Source organism: Chiloscyllium plagiosum, unplaced genomic scaffold (assembly GCF_037043375.1).
Source record: "Chiloscyllium plagiosum isolate Xiang-an unplaced genomic scaffold, Cpla_swu_hap1 HiC_scaffold_37, whole genome shotgun sequence".
NCBI lineage: Eukaryota > Metazoa > Chordata > Chondrichthyes > Orectolobiformes > Hemiscylliidae > Chiloscyllium > Chiloscyllium plagiosum.
The window spans coordinates 78,487,674-78,514,817 of record NW_028270175.1 but is presented as its reverse complement, the minus strand read 5'-3'; the positions used below and the strand labels follow the sequence as shown (position 1 = coordinate 78,514,817).

At 52.5% G+C, this 27,144-nt stretch overlaps 1 pseudogene; it reads right to left on the bottom strand.

Annotated features, from left to right (window-relative positions):
* Positions 1–13,916: 13,916 nt before the first annotated feature.
* LOC148139848 (putative G protein-coupled receptor 139) overlaps positions 13,917–27,144 on the bottom strand; it is a 56,965-nt pseudogene continuing 43,737 nt past the window's right edge.

Sequence of the window (27,144 nt, the reverse complement as noted above, 5' to 3'; positions counted from 1 at the left end):
AATATTGCGTGCAATTCTGGTCTCCTTCCTATCGGAAATACGTTGTGAAACCTGAAAGGGTTCAGAAAAGATTTACAAGGATGTTGCCAGGGTTGGAGGATTTTAGCTCCAGGGAGAGGCTGAACAGGCTGGGGTTGTTTTCCCTGGAGCATCAGAGGCTGAGAGTTGACTTTATAGAGGCTTAGAAAATTATGAGGGGCGTGGATAAGGTAAATTGATAAAGTCTTTTCCCTGTGGTCGGGGAGTCCAGAAGTGGATGGCATAGGTTCAGGGTGAGAGGGGAAAGATATAAAAGAGACCTACAAAGCAACTATTTCACACAGAGTGTGGTACGTGTAAGGAATGAGCTGCCAGGTGAAGTGGTGGAGTCTAGTTAAGAGAAGCTCCATTTAAGAGGAAGGGTTTGGAGAGTTATTGGCCGGGTGCTGGCATGTGGAACTAGATTGGTTTAGGATATGTGGTTGGCATGGATGGGTTGGATCGAAGGGTCTGTTTCCATGCTGTATATCTCTATGACTCCATGACAAATATTAATCTTTGTTTTTTGGTTCACCAAAATAGTCCAAAAGGATATTCTCCATGATGAGCTTACAAAGACCCAACAGACCCGGAGAGTGTTCAGACATCCAGCACAACAGATTATTGTTCCTAGTCCAGAAAGTAAGGATTGTTTTCCCCATGTGCAACTGCGTAAGATACTCTGTGCGGGCCCGGGAAAGAGAAACTGGTTCCATCTCCAATTCGGTCCTCGAGACCCACTCTACCACACCTAACACATTGCTCCAATATATACAAAGCCTGCAGCAGGACCACAAGCAATGAGTAAGGGTGTCTGTAGTCATTCTGCGTTTAGGACATGCTGAAGATAATCCCACCTTGAATTTTGAGAGAAGATCTGGTGTCAGATAGACCCTATGATGAATTTTCAACTGCATGGAATGGGCCCTATTACAGATCAAAATCCTTCGAGCATTTTCACAAATATCCTCCCATGTCTCCGAAAAGATGTAAATCCCCAACTCTCTCGCACAGATGTCACGAAGCTGCACAGTCTTGTCTGAGGGGACACTCTCCTACAAATGACAAAGGGTACTGACAGAGAGTGTATTCTTAACAATAAGCATCCAATACCGCCCCCAGCCTGACCCTCACAGCCTTCCACACACCGCCCCTAGCCTGACCCTCACCGCGGCCTAAAACCGGCCCCAGCCTGACCCTCACCGCCATCCGCACCACGCACCCGCATGACAATTGCCATCATCCTCACATCACACCAAGCTTGACCCTCTCTGTCGTCTACTCACCATTCCTAGCCTGACGCTCACCACCGTCTACACACTGCCCCCAGCCGGACGATCACTGCCATCAAATACCACCCCCAGCCTGACCCTCACCGCCATCCACACACCGCCTCAAACCTGACGCTAACCACCGTCCAGACATCGCCCCCAGCCTGCCCCTCACGGCCGTCCACACACCGCCCCCAGCCAGACCCTCACCACCATCCACACACCGTTGCCCTCCTGACCCTCAGCGCCATTCACACACCGTGCCCAGCCTGACCCTCACCGCCATCTACACACCGTGTCCCACCTGACACTCAAGCCATTCCACACACTGCTCCCAGCCTGACCGTCAGCGTCGTTCACACACCGCGCCCAACCTGACCCGCACCACCATCTACACACCACGCCCAGCCTGACCCTCAATGCTGTCTACACACGGCCCTCAGCCTGACCCTCACCACTGTCCAACACCGCACCCATCCTGACTCTCACTGCCATCCACACACTGCTCCCAGCCTGACCATTACCTTCGTCCAACACCACCCCCAGCTTGATCTTCGATACAGTCCACACAATGCTTCCAGCTTGACCCTCATTGCTGTCCACACACTGCCCCAGCCAGACGCTCACCACCGTCCACACACCGCCCCAAGCCTGACACTCGCTGCTGCCTTCACACCGCCGATCGCTTGAACCTCACTGCCGCCCAACACCGCCCCCAGCCTGACCCAAACTGCCGTCCACACACCATCGCCGGTCTGACCCTCACCAGCAGCCAATACCGCCCACAGCATGACCCTCACCACTATCCACACAGCGCCCCCAGTCTGACTGTCACAGCTGTCCAAAACCGCCCCCAGCCGGACCCTCACCATAGTCCACTCACCGCCCCCAGCCTGACCCTCACTGCTGCCCACACACCACCTCCAGCATGATCCTGGATGCCATCCACATGACGCCTGCAACCTGACCCTCAGTGCCGCCCACACAATGCCCCCAGCCTGACCCTCACCACTGCCCACAAACTGCAAGAGCCTGATCTTTACTGCCCCCACAAACCGCCCACCAGCCTGTCCCTCACTGCCGTACACACACCGCCTCCAGCCTGACCCTCACTGCCCCCCACACTACAGCTCCAGCCTGATCCCCACCATCCAATACCGCCCCATGCCTGACCTACACCATCCAACACCTCCCCTAGACTGACCATCTCCGCCGTCTGCTCACCGCCCCAGCCTGATCCTGACCTTAGTCCAATGACATCCAGAGCTTGACCATCACTAGCGTCCACACACCGCAATGAACCTGACCCTAACCGCCGTCCACACACCGTCCCCTGTCTGACCCTCACCGCCATTCAATACTGCCCACAGCATGACCCTCACCACCGTCCACGCACCACCTCAGTCTGACCGTCACTGCTAACCAACACCGCCCCCAGCCTGACCCTGACCACTGTCCACACACCTCCCCCGGTCTGACTCTCACCGCCGTCCAGCACCGCTTCAGCCAGACCCTCACCTCTGCCCACACACCACCCCCAGCCTGATCCTCGATGCCGTCCACAAGACGCCTGCAAACTGACCCTCAAATGCCGCCAACAAACCGCCCCCAACCTGACCCTCATCTCTGCCCATACACCACTCCCAGCCTGTCCCTTACTGCCGTACACGCACTGCCCCCTGTCTGATCCCTACCGTCCAATCTCGCTCCAAGCATGACCCTCACCGTCGTCCAATACCACCCAGAGCCTGACCATCACCACTGTCCACACACCGCAAAGAACCTGACCCTCACCGCCGTCTATACACGGTCACCAGCCTGACTCTCCCAACCGTCCACACACTGCCCCCAGCCTGACGCTCACCGCCGCCCAACACCGCCCCCAGGCGGAACTTCACTGCCATCTACACATCGCCCACTGCCTGTCGCTCACGGCCGTACACACTGCCCCCAGCCTGACCCTCACTGCCATCCACACACCACCCCCAGCTTGAACCTCACCGCCGTCCAGGCACTGTTCCCAACGTATCCCTCAGTGCGGCCCAAAACTCCTCCTCGCCTGACCCTCACTGCCGTCCACACACTGCCCCAACCGGACCCACATCACCGTCCACACACAGCCCCTCGTCTGAGCCTCACTGCCGCCCAACACCTCCCCCAGCCTGACCCAAACTTCCGTCCACACACCATCGCCGGTCTGACCCTCACCAGCATCCAATACCGCCCACAGCATGACCCTTACCACCATCCACACAGCGCCCCCAGTCTGACTGTCACCGCTGTCCAAAACCGCCCCCAGCCGGACCCTCACCACAGTCCATTCACCACCCCCAGCCTGACCCTCACTGCTGCCCACACACCACCCACAGCCTGATCCTGGATGCCGTCCACACAACGCCTGTAACCTGACGCTCAGTGCCGCCCACACACCTCCCACCAGCCTGTCCCTCACTGCCATACACACACCGCCCCCAGCCTGACCCACACTGTCCCCCTCACTTCAGCCCCAGCCTAATCCCCACCATCCAATACCGCCTCCAGCCTGACCTACACCATCCAACACCTCCCCTAGACTGACCATCACCGCCGTCTGCTCACCACCCCCAGCCTGATCCTGACCTTCGTCCTTTACCATCCAGAGCCTGACCATCACTAGCGTCCACACACCGCAATGAACCTGACCCTAACCTCCGTCCACACACCGTCCCCTGTCTGACCCTCACCGCCATCCTATACTGCCCACAGCATGACCCTCACCACCGTCAATGCACCACCTCAGTCTGACCGTCACTGCTGACCAACACCGCCCCAGCCTGACCCTCACCTCTGCCCACACAACACCCCCAGTCTGATCCTCGATGCCGTCCACAAGACGCCTGCAAACTGACCCGCAATGCCGCCAACACACGGCCCCCAGCCTGTCCCTTACTGCCGTACACACACTGCCCCTGCCTGATCCCTACCGTCCATTCTCGCTCCAAGCATAACCCATATCACCATCCAACACCATCCCCAGCCTGACCCTCACCGTCATCCAATACCATCCAGAGCCTGACCATCACCACTGTCCACACACCGCAAAGAACCTGTCCCCCACCGCCGTCTATACACGGTCACAAGCCTGACTCTCCCAACCGTCCACACACTGCCCCCAGCCTGACGCTCACCGCCGCCCAACACCGCCCCCAGGCGGAACTTCACTGCCATCTACACACCGCCCTCGGCCTGTCCCTCACGGACGTACACACTGCCCCCAGCCTGACCCTCACTGCCATCCACACTCCGCCCCCAGCCTGACACTGACCGCCATCCACACACCACCCCCAGCTTGAACCTCACCGCCGTCCAGGCACTGTTCCCAACTTATCCCTCACTGCAGCCCAAAAATCCTCCTCGCCTGACCCTCACTACCGCCACCAGCCTGACCCTCATCACCATCCAACATCGCCACCAGCCTGACACTGACCGCCATCCACACACCGCCCCTTGCCTGGCCCCCACCGCCACCCACACACCGCCCACAGCTGACCCTCATCACCATCCGCACACCGCCATTATCCTGACCCTCTCCGCTGTCAAACACCGCACCCAGTCTGACCCTCACTGCCGTCCACACACTGCCCCAGCTGGATCCTCATCACCGTCCACACACAGCCACTCGCCGGAGCCTCACTGCCGCCCAACGCTGCTCCCAGCCTGACCCAAACTGCCGTCCACACACCGCCTCCGGTCTGACCCTGACCAGCATCCAATACCACCCACAACATGACCCTCACCATCATCCACACACTGCCCCCAGCCTGATCCTTGATGCCATCTACAAGACGCCTGCATCCTGATCCTCAGTGCCACCCACAATCCGCCCCCAGGCTGACCCTCACTACTGCCCACACACTGCAATAGCCTGATCTTCACTGCCGCCACACACCGCCCACCAGCCTATCCCTCACTGCCGTACACACACCGCCCCAAGCCTGACACTCACTGCCCCCCACACACCGGCCCCAGCCTGATCCCCACCATCCAATACCGACCCAAGCCTGACCTACACCACCATCCAACACCTCCCCCAGACTGACCATCACCGCCGTCCGCATACCGACCCTGCATGTTCCCGACCTGCGTCCATTACCACCCAGAACCTGACCATCAACAGCGTCCACACACTGCAATGAACCTGACCCTAACCCCCGTCCACACACCATCACCAGCCTGACCCAAACAGCCATCCACACACTGTCCACTGTCTGACCCTCACCGCCATCCAATACTGCTCACAGCATGGCCCTCACCATGGTCCACACACCACCCCAGTCTGACTCTCACTGCTGTCCAACACCTACACCAGACAGACCATCACCGCCGTCGTATAGAGCCCCAGCCTGACCCTCACCGACCAAAGCCTGACCCTCACCACCGTCCACACACTGCCTCGAACCTGACCCTCACTGCTGCCCAACAATTCCCCCAACATGACCTCACAGCTGTCCAACACCGCCCAAAGCCTGACCTTCACTTCCGTCCACATACCGTCCCCAGCATGACCCACAACGCCATCCACACACCGTTAGCAGCCAACGGTAACTACCGCCCATCTCCTCCCCCAGCCTGACCCTCACCGCAGTCCGCACATCGCCCTCGACTGAACGTCGCCGCCGTCCACAGACCACTCCTCACCTGACCCTCACTGCCGTCCACACATCACCACCAGCCTGACCCTCATCACCGCCCACACACTGCCCCAGCATGTCCCTCACCGCCTTCCACATACCACTGAACGTCGCCGCCGTCCACAGACCACTCCTCACCTGACCCTCACTACCATCCACACACCGCTCCCTGCCTGACCCTCACCGCCATCAACACACTGCACCAGCCTGACCCTGACTGCCATCCACACATCACCCCCAGCCTGACCCTCACAGCCGCCCATTGACCGCCCCCCCAGCCTGACTCTCACCGCCATCCACACACCACCCCCAGCTGACTCTCACCACCGTCCACACACCGCCCTCATCCTGACACTCCCGGCTGTCCAACCCCACACTAAACTGACCCTCTCCGCCGCCCAGCACCACCACCAGCTCGACCCTCACTGCCGTCCACACACCACCCCCAGCCTGACCCTCACCTCAGTCCACACCGCCCCCATCCTGACACTAATCACCATCCAACACTGCCTCCAGCTCGACCCTCACGCCGTCCACACACTATCCCAGCCTGACCCTCACCTCCATCCAACACCGACGCTACCCTGACGCTTACCGCCGTCCACACACCATCCCCAGCCCGACCCACACTGCCCCCAGCCTGACCCTCACTGCTACACTCACACCGCCCCCAACTTGACCCTCATCGCAGTCCACTCACCGTCCCCAGCCTGACCCTCGCCACCGCACAACACCGCCCCCAATCTGACCCTCACCATCGTCTGCGCACCGCCCCCAGCCTGACCCTCACCACCGTCCACACACCAACCCAGCTTGACCCTCACCGTCGTCCACACACCGCCTCGAGCATGACCCTCACTGCTGTCCAGCACCTCCCCCAGCCTGACCATCACTGCTGTCCTACACCGCCCCCAGTCTGACCCTCACCGGCCCCAGCCTGACCCTCACTGCCGTCCACATACCGTCACAAGCCTGACCCTAACCGTCGTCCAACACCGTCCGCAACCTGACCCTCACTGCCCCCAGACTGACCCAAACTGCCGTCCAAACATCGTCCCATGTCTGACCCTCACAGCCATCCAATACCACCCACAACATGACCCTCACCACCGTCTACACACCACCCCAGTCTGACCGTCACTGCTGACCAACACCACCCCCAGCCTGACCCTCACCAGCTTCCACACACCTCCCCAGCCTGTCCCTCACTGCCATCCAACACCACCCCAAAATGACCCTCACCTCTGCTCTCACACCACCCCAGCCTGATCCTCGATGCTGTCCACAAGACGCCTGCAACCTGACCCTCACTGCTGCCCACACACTGCCCCAGACTGACCCTCACCGCCGTCCACACACCGCCCCCACCCTGACCCTCACCGCCGTCCACACATCGCCCCTGGCTGATCTGCATTGTCCCCACACTGCCCGCGAGCCTGTCCCTCACTGCCGCACACACACACCGCCCCCAGCCTGACCCTCACCGCCGCCCACACACTGCCCCCACCCTGATCTTCATTCCCCCCCACACACTGGCCCCCAGCCTGTCCTTCACTTCCGTAAACACACCGTCCCCAGCCTGACCCTCACTGCCCCCCACACACTGGCCCCAGCCTGATCCCGCCATCCAATATCGCTCCAAGCTTGACCCACACCACTGTCCAACACCATCCCCAGCCTGACCATCACAGCCATCTGGAAACCATTCCCAGCCTGATCCTCACCATCGTCCAATACCACACAGAGCCTGACCATCACCACCGTCCACACACCGCAACGAACCGGACCCTCAGCGCAGTCAACACTCCGCCCCAGCCTGACTGTCACCGCTGTCCACACACCATTACCAGCCTGACCCTCACCGCCGCCCACACACTGCCCCCACCCTGATCTTCATTCCCCCCCACACACTGGCCCCCAGCCTGTCCCTCACTTCCGTAAACACACCGTCCCCAGCCTGACCCTCACTGCCCCCCACACACTGGCCCCAGCCTGATCCCGCCATCCAATATCGCTCCAAGCCTGACCCACACCACTGTCCAACACCATCCCCAGCCTGACCATCACAGCCATCTGGAAACCATTCCCAGCCTGATCCTCACCATCGTCCAATACCACACAGAGCCTGACCATCACCACCGTCCACACACCGCAACGAACCGGACCCTCAGCGCAGTCAACACTCCGCCCTCAGCCTGACCCTCACCGCCGTCCACACACCACCCCAGCCTGCCCCTCAACGTCGTCCAATACTGCCCAGACGTTTGGCCGAACTGGTCCTCACCCTTAACAATTTCTCATTTGAATCTTCCCACTTCCTCCAGACCAAAGGGGTAGCCATGGGCACACATATGGGCCCCAGCTATGCCTTTCTCTTTGTTGGCTACGTAGAACAGTTGATCTTCCGTAATTACACTGGCACCACTCCCCACCTCTTCCTCCGCTACATTGATGACTGCATTGGCGCCACCTCGTGCTCCCAAGGGGAGGTTGAGCAGTTCATCAACTTTACCAACACATTCCACCCTGACCTTAAATTTACCTGGACCATCTCTGACACCTCCCTCCCCTTCTTGGACCTCTCCACTTCCATTAATGACGACCGACGTGACACTGACATTTTTACAAACCCACTGACTAAAACAGTTACCTGGATTACACCTCTTCCCACCCTACCTCTTGCAAAAATACCATCCTGTATTCCCAATTCCTCCGCCTCTGCCGTATCTGCTCCCAGGAGGACCAATTCCACGACAGAACACACTAGATGGTCTCCTTATTTAGAGACCACAATTTCCCTACCCCCGTGATGCCCTCCAACGCCTCTCATGCACATCCCGCACCTCCGCCCTCAGACCCCACCCCTCCAACCGTAACAAGGACAGAACGCCCCTGGTGCTCACCTTCCACCCTACCAACCTTCGCATAAACCAAATCATCCGCCGACATTTCCGCCACCTCCAAACAGACCCCACCACCAGGGATATATTTCCCTCCCCACCTCTTTCCGCCTTCCGCAAAGACCGTTCCCTCCGTGACTACCTGGTCAGGTCCACCCCCCCTACAACCCACGCTCCCATCCTGGCACTTTCCCCTGACACAGCAGGATCTGTAAAATCTGCGCCCACACCTCCTCCCTCACCTCTATCCAAGGCCCGAAAGGAGCCTTCCACATTCATCAAAATTTTACCTGCACATCCACTAATATCATTTATTGTATCCGTTGCTCCCGATGTGGTCTCCTCTACATTGGGGTGACTGGGCGCCTGCTAGCAGAGCGCTTTAGGGAACATCTCCGGGACACCCGCACCAATCAACCACATCGCCCTGTGGTCCGACATTTCAATTCCCCCTCCCACTCTGCCGAGGACATGGAGGTCCTGGGCCTCCTTCACCCCCGCTCCCTCATCACCAGACGCCTGGAGGAAGAACGCCTCATCTTCCGCTTCGGAACACTTCAACCCAAGGGCATCAATGTGGACTTCAACAGTTTCCTCATTTCCCCTTCCCCCACCTCACCTAGTTCCAAACTTCCAGCTCAAGCACTCTCCCCATGACTTGTCCGGACTTGTCCTACCTGTCTATCTCCTTTTCCACCTATCCAATCCACCGTCTCCTTCCTGACCTCTCACCTTCATCCCCTCCCCCACTCACCCATTGTACTCTATGCTACTTTCTCCCTACCCACACACTCCTCTAGCTTATCTCTCCCCTCTCTGCCTTTATTCCTGATGAAGGGCTTTTTCCCCGAAACGTCGATTTCGCTGCTCCTTAGATGCTGCCTGAACTGCTGTGCTCTTCCAGCACCACTAATCCAGAATCTGTTTTCCAGCATCTGCAGTCATTGTTTTTACCTCATTACTACCGTCCACTCACCGCACCCAGCCTGACCCTCACTGCCGTCCACACACCGTCACCAACCTGACCCTAACCGTCGTCCAACACCTCCCCATCTGACCCACACCACCATGCAACACCGCCCCCAACCTTACCCTCACTGCCCCCAGCCTGATCCACATTGTTGCCAACACACCGCCCCCAGCTTGACCCTCACCGCTGTCCACTCACTGCCACAGCCTGATACTCACTACTGTCTGTCACACAGTCCGCAGCCTGACCATGACCACCATCCACACACCGACCCAGCCTGACCCTCACCACTGTCCACACACCGCCTCGAGCCTGACCCTCACTGCTGCCCAACATTTCCCCCAGCCTGACCTCACCATCGTCCAACACCGCCCAAAGCCTGACCCTCATAACCGTCCACATATCATCCCAGCATGACCCACAACGCCGTCCACACACCGTCAGCAGCCAACCGTAACTATCGTCCATCTCCTCCCCCACCTGACGCTCAACGCAGTCCGCACATCACCCCCTGCCTGAACGTCACCTCTGTCAACAGACCGCCCCTCGTCTGACCCTCACCGTGGCCCAAAACGACTCCTCACCTGACCCTCACTGCCGTCCACACACCGCCCCCAGCCTGACCCTCATCACCGCCCACACACTGCCCCCAGCTGTGTCGCACCACCGTCAACACACTGCCCTCAGCCTGACCCTCCCCACTGTCTAACACCACCCCAGAGTGACCCTCACCGTCGTCCAACACCACCACCAGCCCGACCCGCACTGCCATCCACACACCACCCCCAGCCTGACCCTCACCTTAGTCCAACACCACCACTATCCTGACGCTCACCGCCATCCAACACCGCCTCCAGCTCGACCCTCTCCGCCGTCCACACACGACCCCCAGCCTGACCCTCAGCTCCATCCAACACCGACCCTACCCTGACCTTCACCGCCGTCCACACACCATCCCCAGCCTGACCCTCACTGCCCCCAGCCTGACCCTCACTGCTGCACACATACCGCCCCCAACTTGCACCTCACCACAGTCCACTCATCACCCCCAGCCTGACTCTCACCACCGTTCACACATCGACCCAGCATGACCTTCACTGTCTTCCACACACCACCTCTTGCCTGACTCTCACTGCTGACCAACACTAGTCTGACATCACCGCCACCCTACACCGTCCACAGCCTGACTCTCACCAGCCCAGGCTGACCCTCACTGCTATCCACACACCGTGACCAGCCTGACCCTCTTCATCGTCCAACACATTCCCTGCAAGACCCACACTGCCATTAAACACTGCCCCCAACATGACCCTCACTGCCTCCACGCTGACCCTCACTGCTGCCCACACACCGACCCACAGTCTCACCCTTACTGCCGTCGACACACCGCCCCCGGACTGACCCTCATTGCCATCCACACACCACCCACAGCCTGCCCCTCACCGCCGTCCTCACACAGCCCCCACCCTGAGCTTCGCCGCCGTCCACACACCGCCCCCAGCCTGACCCACACCGCTGCTAGCCAGACCCACACGGCCACCCGCACATCGTCCCCAGCCTGACCCTCACCGTCGTCCAACACCGCACACATCCCAACCCCAACCGCTGTCCATACACCGCCTGCAGCCTAGTCCTCACTGCCATCAACACATCACCCCCAGCCTGACCCTCACCGACGTTCATGCACCGCCCACAGCCTGACACTTACCGCTGTCCAACATCAACCCCAGTTTGACTCTCACCTCCGTCCAACACAGCCCCAGCCTGAACGTCACTGCCGTCCACAAATCGCCGCTAGCCTGACAATCACTACCGCCCAAACCTCCCCCCAGCCTGACCCTCATCGCCGTCCACACACCGCCCCCAGCCTGACGCTCACTGCCATCCACACACCACCCCCTGTCTGACACTCACCATCGTACAACACCGCCCCCAGTCTGACCCTCACCATCGTCCACACACCACCCACAGACTGACCCTGAGCGCTGTGCACACACCGCCACCAGCCTGACCGTCACCGCCTCCACACACTGCCCCCAGCCTGACCATTAACGCTGTCCATACACGGCCCACATCCTGATCATCACTGCCGTCCACGCTCCGCCCCCAGCCTGATCCTCACCACTGTCCTCACACCGCCCCCAACTTGAGCCTCATCGTCGCCAAAACCACCCCCAGCCTGACCCTCATCGCCGCCCAACACCACCCCCAGCCTGACCCTCACCACCGTCCACACACTTCCCCTAGCCTGATCCTCACTGCCATCCACATACCGCCCCGCATGACTCTCACCGGTAAACAATATGGTCCCCATCCTGACCCCCACCACGGTCCACACACTGCCCACAGCCTCACCCTCACCACTGTCCAACACTGCCCCAGCCTGACCCTCACTGCCGTCCACACACCACCCTCAGCCTGACCCTGACTGCACCCAACACACCACTCCCAGCTTCACGCACACTGCCGTCCAACCAGCGCCCCAGCCTGAACTTCACTGCCGTCCACACACTGTCCCTTATCTCACCCATTCTATCTCTCTCACACACCCCTCTCTCTCACATCCCTTTCTCTTGAAAAACTTCTTTGTCTCATCCCTTCTCTCTCTCAGCATCTCCCTCTCTCGTGCTCCTCTCTCTCTGTCTTCATCTCTCTCTCTCTTTCTCCCTCTCTCTCGCCCCCTTGCCTCCACTCTCGCCACACCATCTCTCTCATAACGCCTCTCTTACTTGACCCTTTCTTTTCACCCCTCTCACTCTCTTGACCCCCTTTCTCTCTCCGTCTTTCGACCCTCTCTGTCTCATCCACTCTTTGACCCTTTCTCTCTTGTCCCCATCTCTCACCTAGTGTCTCTATCTCACCCACTCAATCTCTCTCCCTCTGCACTCTCTCTCACTCTCCTACCCTAACTCCCTCGTCCCCTTTCTCTCGCCCCCCCCCCCCCCCCCCGCCATCTCTCTCGTCCCCTTTCTCTCTTTCCTGGCCCCTCTCTCTCCTGGCCCTAATTTCTCCTGGCCCCACTCTCTCTAGGTCTTTCGAGCTCTGTCTCTCACGCTCTCTCACTCCTGATCCCTCCCTCCCTCTAACTCGCTCCCTCCCTCATTTTCGATCCTCCCTTCGTCTGTCTCACTCCATCCCTCCGTCTCCCTCCCTCCATTTCCCTTCTTCCGTCTCCCCATCCCTCCATCTCGCTCACTCCCTGCCTCGCTCCGACTCCCCCCCTTCCGTTCGAATCCCCTCCCTCTTTCTCCCCTCCTTCTGTCTCCCCTCTCTCCTTCCCTCCGTCCCCCTCCCTCCCTTCCTCCCTCTGTCTCCCTCCCTCCCTCTGTCTCGCTCCCTCCCACTGTCTCTCTCCCTCCCTCCGTCTCTCTCTCGCCCCTCTCTCGCCCCTCTCACTCATTATCTTCTCCTGTCTCTCTCTCTTCCTTGCCCATCTCTCTCTCTCCGTCTTCTCTCACTCTCGATCCTCTTCCTCTGCATCTCTTACTCCAGACCACCCTCCGTTTCTCTTTGACTGAATCTCTCTCCCTCCTCCATCCCTCCCTCTCTGTCTAATATAGTCTGTCTCCCTGGTTCTTCCCTTTCCCTCTGAGGTGGTGAGAAAGAGAGAGTGTGCAGAGAGAGAGAGGGAGAGAAATGAGGAGAATGAGTATGGGAAAGGAATAGTGGAGGACAGGCTGCAGTGGAAGGACAGAGGGAGTTAAACCAGCTCCTGATCTCAGGGCGCGGTCCCCTCCCCTCCCCTTCCCTGAGGACCAGGACTTGGTGCTGAGTCTATCTCTCTCCAGCTCAGCTTCTCCAACACAAAGACACACAACAACATCGGTCACTCTGCTGCTCGGCACGCTTTAATCAACATTTTTATTGTTTACAAATGGAAATGATGGATACAGTCAGTGGGATGGTGCCTTTTCTCACTGGCCCTTGAGTTGTGAGAAACATTGAAATGTGTCCCTGTAAAACCCAACCCCCACCCCCCGTGGAATAAGGAGGGACAAACCAGCGCTACCCTTAGTCTGAACCATAGCGACAGGCTGCTCCATCGCTGAAACATTGAATTTAAATGAGAAAATCCCGGATGGATTGATTAATGAGGGAATTTGATTGATGGATAGATTTGGGTAAAGGGGTGTTTCAGCACATTTTTCAGCTGCTGCCTGAACTTAGTCTGGGTCACGGCATAAATCGCGGTGTTTGTGCAGCAACTGAGGAGCTGCAGCATGAAGCCCAATTCCAACACATAGTCATGCAGATACACAAAGTAATACCCAATATTATACATCCGGAACCATATAGAATACAGCATTAACGTTGACCATAACAGGATGAAATTGGCCGAGATCACAAACAGTAAAATGATGGATTTTTTTCGGTTTCTCATTTCTGTGTCAGACTGAGAGTCCCCATTGGTGTGAGCGCGGAGTCTCCTGCGGGCTCTGCTGGTCACTACAATGTGTCTGACGGTGAGAACATTGAGCAGCAGAATCAGGAGAAATGGGACACACGGGGTTAGAATGTGGTGGAGGGACTCGATTGTGACCCAGACAATGGAGACTGCAACAGCGACTGTTACATCACAAAACCAGGGGATGCTCATCAGCCGATACCGAGCCGTGAGCATAAAATACCAGAAAATGTTCTTTAAACAGCTCAGCACAGTCACTACTCCCAGAACCACAGCCGCCGTTTTCTCACTGCAATATTTACTTTTCAGCTTCTGGCAACAAATGGCCACAAACCGATCAAAGGTGAAAGTGAGGGTGAACCAGACAGAGCAGTCAGTGGCTGCATAAAGCAGGATGGCGTGGAAATTACACACGGGGACGGACAACACCAGGAAATCAAACTGTTCCCAATAAACAATGGGAATGTGTCTCAGGATCAGGTCGAGGATAATGACTAGGAGATCCGCCGCTGCCATGGCCCACAGGTAACGTCTGACACATGGAGACAATCCACAATCTTTATAAAGCAGGACGTAGATGGTCACTACGGTAACAGTGAGGAAGCAAAACAAACCCATTATCCATCAGCCTGGAGGCAAAGGGACCCGTTTGATTGGGGACCCACTGAGATTTTCAAATGTGTCCCTGTATTCAGGGATTTATTAAAATAATTGGAGCGGGAATAACAAATGGTAAGGCTGTAATTAGTGACAAAAATGTGACCTAAACCACAATAAACCCTCCATCCCCAAACACACAGAGACACATCCAGAGACACGTTCCTGGGTATGGCAGTTATAGAATGTCAGGCACAGAACGTTCCGGGGAATGTCAGTTATAGAATGTCGGGGACAGAACTTTCCAGGAAATGTCAGGTATATAATATCGGGGACAGAACGTTCCGGGGAATGGTAGTTATAGAATGTCGGGCACAGAACATTCCGGGGAATTTCACTTCTAGAATGTTGAGATCAGAACTTTCCGGAGAATGGCAGTTATAGAATGTTTGGAACAGAGTGTTCCGGGGAACCCCTTGACCTGTCCCTCACCTTTCCCCCCTACCCACCCCATCAATGATGTACTAGGCCTGGACACACTTTAACGTGAATGGGGTGAAAGACGGAGGGTCCAATCACAGGAATGGGAACTAAAGGCATTGCCAGATAAGATGAAAGGGTTAGATATACCACATTCTCAATCCATCTCACAGAACCAGTCCAGACACCATAAACCTAGCGGGGATCTCTGTTCACCGTGGAACACTGTGCAGACCAGGCTAGTGTCCTGCTCAGTACAACCCAGCAATCTGTCCAGATTCATCCATTGCACTGGTCAATACAATCCAGCAATCTGACCAGAGAGGAACACTGCACAGATTAGGTCAGGGCATTAATGTATAATCCCAGATAACATATCTGTCCAGCACGGTGAGAAGTGCAGACCACAGCAGTGTATTGATCTGTAAACCCGGACGAGATATCTGTCCAGCAGGGGAGATGTGCAGACCACAGCAGGGCATTGATCTATAACCCCGGATTAGATACCTGTCCAGTACGGGGAGCTGTGCAGACCACAGCATTGCATTGATCAATAAACCCAGACTAGATATCTGTCCAGCACCAGGAGACGTGCAGACCACAGCAGTGCATTGATGTATAAACCCGGACTAGATATCTGTCCAGCACCAGGAGAAATGCAGGCCACAGCAGTGCATTCATCTATAAACCCGGATTAGATATCTGTCCAGCACCATGAACTGTGCAGACCACAGCAGGGCACTAATGTGTGAACCTGAAACAAATATCTTTCCAGCATAAGGAGCTACACAAACCACCTCTTTACCTTATCCCAGGATGTAGAACTGTGTACCCCACAACAGTGCATTGTTCTGTAACCCAGTAGTAGTGACCATCCCAAATGTAGAATTGTCTACCCCACCCCAGTGCATTGATCTGTAAACCAGGAGCAGTTACCCTCCCAGCATGTAGGACTGTGTACCTCACTCCAGTGCATTGATCTGTAAACCAGGAGCAGTTACCCTCCCAGCATGTAAGACTGTGTACACCACCCCAGTGCATTGATCTGTAACCCAGGAGTAGTTCCCTCCCAGCATGTAGAATTGTCTACCCCACCCCAGTGCATTGATCTGTAAACCAGGAGCAGTTACCCTCCCAGCATTTGGACTGCGTACTCCACCCCAGTGCATTGAGCTGTAACCCAGGAGCAGTTACCCTCCCAGTATGTAAGACTGTGTACACCACCCCAGTGCATTGATTTGTAAACCAGGAGCAGTTACCCTTCCAGAATGTAGAGCCGTGTACCCCACCCCAGTGCATTGCTCAGTAACACTGTGTTAGATCTCTGCCCAGCGTGGGGAAACTTGCAGCCCGTGCTGGAAAGGATAGGATTTACAGCTCCCATCCATTTACAGCTCCATATCTCCATTCTGCCATGACATGGGGGTGCTGTGGGTGTGAACATCACTGCCAGAGAGAGATGGCGGGGAATCAGTTTAAATATCACCACATGGGAGGGGTTTGGGAAACAGAAAGAGAGGGGGAGACTGAGAGACAGCATCGTGGAAGAATGTTCCCAGGTTTCAGAATGCTGAAATGTAGACACTTCGATAACACCCTTTAACATGAGCCTGTCTTCCCAGGAAAGATGGGAAAAAGGGAGATTGGTGTGAGGCCAGATGATGGAGAGTTTTGGATGAGCATTTGTTCTTCAGCTTTGTAAATGGGAGTCCTTCATGGCTGGAAGTACTCACCATCTCCCGGATACCCCTGGATATTCCGTGACTCCTGGTACTGGTGTCATCTTTAAAAAGCCATTGGGTACACGGTTGAGCTTTCTCCATTAGGAGCTGCCCTGCACAGTTCACCCCGGGCATGGCAGATAAGAGGCAATTATACCACGGTTTGTCGACAGGGGCACGGAGGTCCTGGTAGATGGGCTAGTACAGAGCGGGACCATTCTCTCCCCAGAGGGGGGCACACCACCAGACCCACCAAGCATGGTCTGAGCTCACCACCTACCTCAGTGCAGTATCTGCGGTCTGAAGAAATGTCCAGAAATACAGGACAAGTATCAATAACCTTCCCCAGTCTTTCAGAGTAAGGGTCACCGTATTCTCTCTGCTCCCTCACACTCACTGTATATCTATTATAGCACCAACCCCCGAACAAGGCTCATGCTCCACCACTCTCACTGCTGCATGCAGCACCTTTCCCCCCACCTTCCCTCCACTTGACCCCATCCACACACTAATAACACTGCATGGATACAGCACTGTGTACTGACTCCCTCCGGACACCTCACCATGACACCGTCCCCCACCTACACCAGCACTAACAGCAGGGCCACCCACTCCCACCCTCCCTCCCTTTCTCCCATTCCAGGAGAAACAGCCTGGAATAGGTCAGAAAGTTTCAAGCCGGGTGATGGAGTGCCCGATATCCTTTCCCTCATCCCCTCCCCCTGCCATGTGGGGAGGACCCTGGTCGGAGTCGGAGAGGACGGAGTCGTGTGGAGATTCTGAAAAGTCTGCGTCCCATCGACCGAGTAAGGAGCAATGTTCAGTGAAGGGCAATTCTCACTTTAAACGCACTGCCAGCTCCGTCCCGCACACCCCCCCACACCCCCGCACAACTTAGAAGCCGTGTCCCTGATGCCATCTCCCTTTTGTGTCGAGCCTGTACAAATGGAATCCCCACGGTCTCGGTGGGCAGGAGGGTGGGCTCTCAACATATCATCACCACCACCTCCCAGGAAGGGAGCACGGAGGCTCCCTCCTATACCTCCCCCTGTAAACAGCTCAGATACTGAAACTAATCTGTGATAGGTACTGCCCTCCCCACTTGTCATTATATCTTCAATAATCTGTGCACATATACACCTAGCGCTCTCTGTTCTTTCACTCCCTTTATAACGGTACGGCCTGTATTAAACTGTCTTTCATTGTCTTTCCTACCAAAGTGTATCACCTCACACTGCTCTGCACTTATCCCCATATGCCATGCACCTGAACACTACACCAACGTGTCACTGTCCTGTTAGAATCCCACACTGTCCTCCATAGACTTCAGAGTTCTTCCAGGTTTGGTGCCATCTACAAACATTGATATTGTTATAGCGTCACAGTTCCCATGAAACAACTGAAATCCTGCCCCAGTCACTAATGTGAGCAAGTAAAATACTGATATATTCCCATGGACAGAGTCGAATAATGACATGCTGTCAATGGAGCAACAAAAATCCTGACACATACGAGACAGAGTAGATGAAATATTGACAAACCACAGAGCAAGAGAAATCTGGATTGACTCCACTTATCTATATTCATCAGGGTATAGTATGATGAAGTTGAAAGTGTTTACTGTACCTTTAAGAGAAGGTGAATGCTGTTCTGAACTGAGATTTTACAAGCACCTATGATATGAGAGGATGGCAGACCCTGAAACAGTATATTGCTATAGAGCTGGAGTCGGGTAAGAAGCAGTTAAGAGAAAGAGGGTCCCAGAGTTGTGCATAGTTGATGTAAAATGTTCACTTTCAGAGTGAAATATAAATTGATGTTTTTATTTAAACAGTGGAATTTGGGAGTTCTCTACCACTCATAGTTTAACAGTTTACGAGGTTAATTGAGCATTTCTTTATGTTTCATTTAAGTTACCAGATGAGCTTCATGCAGTGTACTAACAATTGCTGTGTGTGGATCTGTGTGTCTCTGTATGGGGCAGGTCTGGCCGTCTCTGTGGTGTTTAAAGTGATGCAATTCCACTCTCTGCTGGCCTCCCCACGCCCCTGCACAGGCATTGCAGAGGGTGAAAACCAACAGGGATTCGTTCGGTTGTTGGCGGGGGGGGTGGGGTGGGGGGGAGAGGGCAGCTGCTCACAGCACCATCCAAACGGTTGTCTTATCCATGTACGGATCGAAATGTCCTTTAACCATTGTAACTGTGCCTGCTTTCACCACTTCCTCTGGTGAAAGCAGGCACACACAAGCCAGATTCTGTCTAGAATATTTACCTCACATGACCTTTGTAAATGATTTTCCTCGCACCTTAAAATATCCTTCAGTTTCGAACCCCCAACTCTGTGGAAAAGACATGAGTTTATTTTATAAACCCCTGTTATGTTACCCCTTAATCTAATACTCTCCAGTGAAAAAAGTCCCAGCATACCCATCCTCTGTTCAATCCCTCCATTCCCAGCAACATCCAAGTTAATCTCTTCTGAACACTCTCCAGCTTAAAAATATCAAGGTTAATAATATCAAAGTGAACAGTCAAGGTTTTTTCTAAGGGATTGAGAGTCCAAAACTAGAGGACATAGGGTTAAGATGAGAGGGGAAACATTTAAAAGTGACCTAAGGGGCAGCTGTTTTACCCAGAGGGTGGTGTGTCTATGGAATGAACGGGCAGGATGACCAAACTGGACACAGTATTCCAGTAGGGGTCTCAAAAATGTCCTGTACAACCACAACATGACATCTCAATTCCGATACTCAAAGGTCTGATCAATGAAGACAAGTGTGCTAAATGCCTTCTTAACCACACTATCGACATGAGATGCAAATTTTAAAGAATTATACCTGACGGCCTCGGTTCTCTACAACACTACCAAAGGCCCTACTTTTAATTGTATAGACCTTGTTTGATTTACCAAATCCAATACCTCGCATTAATCCAAACTGGACTCCATCTGCCACCCCTCAGCCCAGTGTATGATATTACCACCTCCTCACCATCCCCGTTTAATTTTGCAATGCCGTCCCCATCTCCAGGAGGCCTGCACACTCTGGCCTTGATTTTCACAAAGACCCTGAGCTTGATTTGCCTTGTGTGGTTAGGCGAAGGAGGAACAGATTGCAGACACAGTCAGTGGGGTGGGGAGGCTGGAAAATAATCAGCTGCCTTGTATCATTTCATGGTTTTAGGAAGAGGGCAGTCACACATGAGAGTTGGGTAATACTGATCGGTGCTCTGTTGGTAGAAATTATGATCTTTCTCTGCCTCTGGTGTTCAATAATATGGGTGGGATGTCTGGTCGGCATGGGCGGGTTGGACCGAAGAGTCTGTACATGCTGTATATCTCTATGACTCTACGACCGTTCATTGGGCAGACTGTGTCTGCAGGATTTCTTTCCCTTGTATTGCAGACTACAGATAATAGCGATTAAAGATGTTCATAGTTAATTTCGATAGAATAGCACGTACCCTCAATGTCCTACAGTTGAGACATATATCTTGTATTTGTTTAACAATACAAAAGGTTTTGTGTCGTTCCGTTATGGTAACCTGATTATAATAAATCCACACCAAGCTGAAATCGGGCACTAAAATATGACCCAATATCTGGGTATGGTAGTGTAGTGGGTAGTGTCCCTGCCTTTGCGCCAGTGCTCTGAATTTGATTCCAATTCCTGAACTTGTGTGATAGTGTTCCTAGCTCTGGACTAGGTATGTCACAGCATGTCAAAACAGGCTGATGAAGAAACACACAGGAGAATACTGTTACAGCTTTATGGGTATTGCTGAGGGATGCTATTGTCCCTATCTCGTGGAAAAAGGTCTAGGTGTAAAGCCCACAGAAGTGTCTCATAATACATTTGAACAAACTGATCAAAATGGTTTAGAATTGTGGCCACATTGAGAAAGAAGAGGTGTTAGTATTGAATTTCAGAATTTAGGCCCGGGATAACTGAAAGCACAGCTATTCGTGATTGGAGTCACATTTTCCAGGAATAAACGTTTATAAAATCAAAATGCTCATGGATAGGGTGAGTAGTCAGGGTTTTTCCCCAGGTTAGGGACATACAAAACTAGAGGGCATTGCTTGAAAGTGATTGGGGAAAGGTTTTGATGAGGTCTAAGGGGCACCTTTGCATGCAGAGGGTAGTGTGCGTATGGAATGAGCTGCCCGAGGAAGTGGTGGAGCCTGGTACAACCACAGCATGTAAAAGGCATCTGGATGCTGTCAGACCTGCTGAGCTTTTCCAGCAATTTCTGTATTTCTTAAAAAATGCATTCATTTTAACACAGGTATTCTGAGTAAATTAAACATTTTGTTTTTTAATAACGCAGGGCCATGTAAACATATTTCAAATTGACCAAGACCATTTTCTGTAAAGAGTATGGCTCTGTGCATGATAGCAGCAATGATGCACCTACATGGAACAGCGAATGTGATAGTGGCATAGTTTTGGACAATGCACAAGGAGACTTCACATGGTCCAGTTTGAGTGTGGATGACATTACTGTGTGATTCAGTTCAGAGAGGGAGAAAATGTAATCTGCCCGAGAAGGAACGACCTATTGCACTCTCTCTCCTTCATTATTCCTCATCACAGCAATGTGTGCGAACTAAAACAAAAAAAGCTCTATAGTCATCATTACCATTCTTGTTTTATATAGAATCCCTGAAGTGTTCAAACAGGCCCTTCGGCTCAACATGTCCATACGAACTTTCCCAGACCCGTTCCCCAACATTTACCCCTCACTAATGCATCTAACCTAGAAACTCCTGAACACTACGGACAATTTAGAATGACCAATCACCTAACCTACACAGTGTGAAGAAACTGCAGCTACCATTAGAAGCTCACGCAGACATGGGGAGAATATGCAAACTCCACACTGACAGTCACCCAAGGCTGGAATCGAACCGAAGTCCCTGATGCTGTGAGGCAGCAGTGCTATCCACTGAGCCACTGTGCCACCTTTTGGGTGACCCCTGACCTGGATTCATTGGAACGCCTCACTGCCTAATGCAAAGAGAATTCAGCCAAATCCAATTGTTCCAGGATGAAATCCCATTGCTAGCAGCTTGTGTGAGTAGAATAACTTCAGAAGCAGCATCACATTTTGGACAATCTCTCAATTTTCCCTTTTTGTCATGAGTTACACTAATATCTGGACAAAGTTCTTTCAAGTAAAAATTGCAGAGATTTCGTTTATTGGTGTGTGTGTGTGTGTGTGTGTGTGTGTGTGTGTGTGTGTGTGTGTGTGTGTGTGTGTGTGTGTGTGTGTGTGTGTGTGTGTGTGTGTGTATGTGTGTGTGTGTGTGTGTGTGTGTGTGTGTGTGTGTGTCTGTGTGTCTGTGTGTGTCAGTGCTTCTAGAAAGGGAAATATTATATATTTACAATACCCAAACACTTTGCAGTTCTTCTTTCCATCATAGTTTGAGTAACATTCCTCTGGGTCATATTTTAGAAGATTAAATAAACTAGCCTGATTTGTTCCTCAAACGGACCCTAACCCAGTCTGAGACCGATATCATCCGCCAACTCACCAACCTGGTTACATTTAACATTTGTTGTGAGCAGTGGAGGAGTGGGGCTAGAAAAGGAAACAGTGACCCAAAAAGCCGGGGAACTATAGGCCGGCGAGCCTGATGTCAGTTGTGGGTAAGTTGTTGGAGGGGATTCTGAGGGATAGAATTTACATACATTTGGGAAGGCAAGGGCTGATGGGTGTAGACAACGTAGCTTTCTGCATGGGAAATCATGTCTCATTAATTTGGTTACGTTTTATGAAGAGGTGACAAAGAAGACAGTTTGATAGACATTGTCTATATGGACTTCAGCAAGGTGTTCATTTAAAGAACAAAGAGCAAAGAAAATTTCCAGCCCAGGAACAGGCACTTCGCCCTCCAAGCCTGAGCCGATCCAAATGCACTGTCTACATCTGTCGGTCAATTCCTAAGCATCAGTATCCCACTGCTCCCCACCTACTCATGCATCTAAACAGACGCATCTTAAATGAATCTGCTGTGACTGCCTCTATCACCTCTGCTGGCAACGCATACCAAACGCCCGCCATTCTCTGTGTGAAGTGCTTACCGCGTGTATCCCCCTTAAACTTTCCACCTCTCACTTTGAAAGCACGACCTCTCGTTATTGAATCATTCACCCTGGGAAAAGGCTTGTCTCTATCCATCCTGTCTATACCCTTCATGATTTTGCAAACCTCAATCAGGTCCCCCCTCAACTCCTTTTTTTCTACTGAAAATAAACCTAACCTACTCAGCCCCGCTTCATAGCTAGTATTTCATTCTGATTGGTACACAGATTAGTAAGTTTCAGATACAGAAGAAGATAGTCATAATTGGCTTGAAGGAACTGGGATATTTTTCAGGCTAGAGGCTTGTGAGCTGCAGTGTGCTGTAAGAATCAGTACTGAGATCACTGCATTTCATCATTTATGTAAAGGATTTAGGTGTGAATATTGGGGCCATAGTTAGTAAGTTTACAGATGACATCAGAAAGGTGGTGTAGTAGATTATCTCAGAGTACAACGAGGCCACAAATAGATGGGGCAAAGGGGCAAGGAGTGACAGATGACGTTTAATTTAGATAAATACGAGGTTTTGCATTTTGTGCACGCAAACTATAGCAGGAATTATACACTTAATGGGAAGGTCCTGGGGCGTGTTGTGGAACAAAGGGACCTAGGGCTACAGGTACATTGTTCCTTGAATGTGGAGTCGCAGGTAGACAGTGAGGACAGAACACATTTGGCACATTTGCCTTAAGCAGTCAGAGCATTGAATATAGGAGTTGTGGTGGCATGTTGCATCTGTACAGAATGTTGGTGAGGCCACTTTAAGAATACTGCATACAACTCGGTTTTCTGCAGAAATGACGTACACAGATGTTCCAGGACTGGAGGGTTTGAGCTTTAGAGAGAGAGGCTGATTAGGTTGAGATGTTTCTACCTGGTGTGTCAAAGGCTGAGGGGTGACATTATAGAAGTTTATAAAATCATCAGGGGCATGGGTATTCTGAAAAGCCACGCTCTGATCCCCAGGATAGGGGAGTCCAGAACAGGAGAGCATCGGTTGAAGGCGAGAGGACGAATGATTTAGAAGAGACCTGAAGGGAAACGTTTCACAAAGAGAGTGGTGTGTGTACAGAAAGTGCTGTCAGAGGAAGTGCTGAAGGCGGTTACAATCGCACATTCAGAAAGTATTTGAGAGGCGGGATATTGGCCAAATGCTGGCAAATGGGACTGGATCAGATTTGTTATCTGATCGGAGTGAACAGATTGGACGAACGGGTCTGTTTCCGTTCTGCATGACTCTCTGATTTTATAAGAGGGATGATGAATAGTTCTGAATGGACCTTTCAAGTCGGAATTCTCTTCACTGAAAGTTTATCGTGCCTCTATGTTCACATTGATTGAAAGCTGCGTTAGTTAAATATTTGACAGAGAAGTGAATCACGGATAATGGGATACAGAGAGGAAGATTGACCTGAGTCCACAACCTGATCAGCCACAATCTTAGTTCCTGGTGAAGAAGGCTCAAAGTATCTAATGACCCACTCCTGCTCCTCAGTCCCATGTGTCTGTGTTCCATTCAGCCCCTCAAACCTGCTAGACAGGAACGGTTGGAGGCTACTTACTGCTATAATCTGGTTCACAGCAACAGAGGAGACCATTCGTCCCCTCAAGACTTTCCCACACGCTTTGAGGTGATTTGGGAAATATAATTGGAAAACCCAGGTTGGGTATGAAAGAGGCCCCTCACTTCTCTTTACAGAGATCCCCTCTCTGCAACTTGTGTTCTATTTCTTAGTCATGTTATAGACCAAGATTCACTGCGAATTCAGCCCCCATACCTCACCCAGAGATGGCTCACAAAATCCACTGGTGCCCCTGACTGCAACATTCAATAACAGACATTCATGAAAATAACACCCACTAACTTTGCAGTAACAGAATGGGAGTACATCAGAAACAGAGGCAGGTCGTTCACTCCCCAAGCCTGCCTTGCCCTTCACTAAGATCGTGACTGATCTGCTTTCGGTCTGAAATCCTCTGTAATGCCCAATTCCTCAGAGACCTCACCTCTCTGATAGGTCAATATCCATCTACCTCGTCTTCAAATACTTTCAGTCATCTAGCTCCCTGAACAATCTTGAGAAGCTAAATCCTGACATTCAACACCACCTGTTTGAAGAAACCACTTGCTGATCCTCTGTCATGGCTAATTGATATGAACAAAAGAGGTTGACACAAGGGTTCAGGTAAAAATGTTTGGCCCCGATATCAAGGCAATCGTTGACTTTTGTTGACATCAAGGAGCTTGCCAAAACTGGACTTAATGGGAATCAGAGTAAACTCTCCAGTGTTTCGAATCAAACATGGCACAAAGGAAGATGTTTTTCATCTCAGTCATGGGTCAACTCTGTGGGAGATCCTCAGGGTTGCTTCCTCTTCACAAACATCGTCAGCTGCTTCATCAATGTCTCACCGCCCCCACCCCCACCCACCCCACCCTCCCCACCATAAGATCAGAAGTGGGGATTGTCACTGAAGATTCTACAATGTTCAGAACATTTTATCCCCCGTCAGCTCCTGAACTGGTCTGTGTCCATGTGCAGCAAGACCCACAATCCATTGAGACGAGTGCTATTACCGTGTCTGTAATATTCATGTAACAGCACTGCCTGACACTGCCTATTGCCACAAGAAAACAAGAGTTCATTCAGTATCTAACGCTGGTTTCACAGGAATATGACGAAACCATTCAGCCCATTGACACTATTGGAGAAGAATAGGGACATTCCATTCAGTGCCTCCAGCGTATTACTCAGGACGAGACGTTGTCTGGTGTGATGGACCACAATAGAGCGTCTCGAAAATGTTTGAAGGCAGTAGCCGAGACTCTAATGTTCAAAGTTTGGGAGAAGATTTGTAGCTCCGGTATTCGTTGTTGTGGTTCTATTCGCCGAGCTCGGTATTTGTGTTGCAGACGTTTCATCCCTGTCTAGGTGACATCCTCAGTGCTTGGGAGCCTCCTGTGAAGCGCTCCTGTAATGTTTTTTCCGGCATTTATAGTGATTTGTGTCTGCCGCTCCGGTTGTCAGTTCCTGCTGTCCACTGCAGTGGCCGGTATATTGGGTCCAGGTTGATGTGCTTATTGATTGATCAAAGTTTGTGTGAAGATTTTGGAGCTTGGGTGCTCGTTGTTGTGGTTCTGTTCGCCGAGCTGGAAGTTTTTGTTGCAAACGTTTCGTCCCCTGCCTAGGTGACATCCTCAGTGCTTGGGAGCCTCCTGTGAAGCGCTTCTGTGGTGTTTGAAGCGCTTATTGATTGAATCTGTGGATGAGTGCCATGCCTCTAGGAATTCCCTTGCTGTTCTCTGTTTGGATGGTCCGAAAATAGTAGTGTTTTCCCAGTCGAACTCATGTTGCTTGTCATCTGCGTGTGTGGTTACTAAGGATAGCTGGTCGTGTCGTTTCGTGGCCAGTTGGTGTTCATGGATGCGGATCACAAATTCCCAGCTCGGCGAACCGAAGCACAACACAGACTCTAATGTTTTCTTATTGTAAAGGAAATGTAAAATGTCTGTTACAGATGCAATGTGACTGGTCAAGCTATTTCGTGGTAAGCAACACACCATTTATTTAAACACAAAAGGTGAAATTAAACCAAAGAAAGAGGAATTTAGAATAACGTAATTCTATTGGGTAACTAAACAGAATAATAGACAGAGGAGCTATTACTCATGAACTAGTCCAACATAGGAAATTCCCATAAACACAGCCTTAGGCAAAAAGGAAAATTCACGAATTGAAAATAGCATCAAGAGAAAAAAACAGAGAGAGTAGCAGCGTGGAGACATTCCTTGAAGCGTCCAACTCTGTTGAGACCCTGATATTTTTTGATGTTACTGAGAAACCAAAACCCAGTGATCTTAATTTGTGAGAGCTGTCCACACCCATTCAGGCTGCATTAAAATAAACCTAAGGTCTCGCTCGCTGTTTACTCAAGTGGTCTTAACTAGCCAGTTTGGCAACAATCGGTCAATCTCTCTCTTAAAAAAAAACAGGACAAAAAAATCTCTTAAAGCTACAGCATC